This window comes from Saccopteryx bilineata, chromosome 2 (assembly GCF_036850765.1).
Source record: "Saccopteryx bilineata isolate mSacBil1 chromosome 2, mSacBil1_pri_phased_curated, whole genome shotgun sequence".
NCBI classification, from domain to species: domain Eukaryota; kingdom Metazoa; phylum Chordata; class Mammalia; order Chiroptera; family Emballonuridae; genus Saccopteryx; species Saccopteryx bilineata.
In genome coordinates this window covers 279622107-279623547 of record NC_089491.1, presented here as the reverse complement: position 1 = coordinate 279623547, position 1441 = coordinate 279622107, and the positions used below count along the sequence as shown (strand labels likewise).

The 1441-nt window shown below is 41.0% G+C and overlaps 1 non-coding gene across 1 annotated transcript; it reads left to right on the top strand.

The window, feature by feature from the left end:
- Positions 1-540: 540 nt before the first annotated feature.
- On the top strand, positions 541-684 carry LOC136327571 (small nucleolar RNA SNORA48). Its single transcript, XR_010729760.1, has one exon. It is a non-coding gene; the product is annotated as a small nucleolar RNA SNORA48 (small nucleolar RNA).
- Positions 685-1441: the final 757 nt, after the last annotated feature.

Here is a 1441-nt window from a genome sequence, read left to right as displayed (position 1 = left end):
ACTCATGGACCTTGGCTGTAGAGAACGATTTATAAATTGGATCCAAAGTCAGGGAAGTAAAGGTAAAAATAAACATGTGTGACTATATCAAACTAAAAAGCTTCTGCACAACAAAAGAAAACAACAACAAAATAAAAAGGCAGCCAATCAAATGGGAGATGATATTTGCAAACAACAGCTCTGATAAGGGGTTACTATCCCAAATATATAAAAACACACAAAGCTCAGCAACAAACAAGCAAACAATCCAATTAAAAATGGGGAGAGGACCTGAACAGACACTTCTCCCAAGAGGACATACAAATGGCTGGCAGATATATGAAAAGATGCTTATCTTCACTAACTATTAGAGAAATGCAAATCAAAACTACAATGAGATACCACCTCATACCTGTTAGATTGGCTATTATCAAGACAAGTAATAACAAGTGATGGAGAGGCTGTGGAGAAAAAGAAGCCCTCATTCATTGTTGGTGGAAATGTCACTGGTACAGCCATTATGGAAGAAAGTACAGTGGTTCCTCAAAAAATTAAGAATAGAGCCCCTGGCATTGGGCGAAGAGGCACCTGATTGGTGGTGTTGCTCTTATATCAGTCAGGGGCAAAGCAGATGTTTAGCCCTAGTTCATCCTAGCTTGATGCCAGTATTGGTGGCCAGAGCTGTTTCATGCCTAAGGCACATAAAAAAAATAAAAAAAAAAAAGAGTAGAACTGCCGTATGACTCAGCAATCCTTTTACTGGGTATCTACCAAAACAACTCAAATACATTGGTACAAGAAGACACATGTATCCCCATGTTTATCACAGCGTTATTCATGGTGGCCAAGATCAGAAAACAACCAAAGTGTCCCTCAATAGAGGATTGGATAAAGAAGATGTGGTACGTATATACAATGAAATATGACTCAGCCATAAGAAACGATGTCATGTTGCCATTTGTGGCAGCATGGATGGACCTTGAGAACATTATACTAAGGGAAGTAAGTAAATCAGAAAAATCCAAGAATGATATGATTTCACACATAGGTGGGATATAAAACTGAGACTCATGGACATTGATCAAAGTGCAGTGGTTACTAGGGGAATGGGATTAGGGGGTTAGGGGGTAGGAGTTGGATGTGGCTACAAAAGGGATTACAGAGGTATCCTTGTGACGTGGAGCTGTCTGGCGTCTTGACTGTTGTGCTGGGTCCACAAACTTGCCCTGCTGATAAAACTACACCCAACTAGCCAAGCTCACAAGTGTGTGCAAGTAAAACTCAGGACATTTGCAAAAAATAATAATAATAATAAAAGAAAGAAGGAAGGAAGGAAGGAGGGGACAAGTAAGAAAGAAGGAAGAAAGGAGAGGATGAATGTGGGGGACAGCCAGCAGTCCCTGCCGCCACGTGATTGTGCTGGTGCTGGGATGAGAGAGGGAGGAGTGGTTTTCTCACGCTG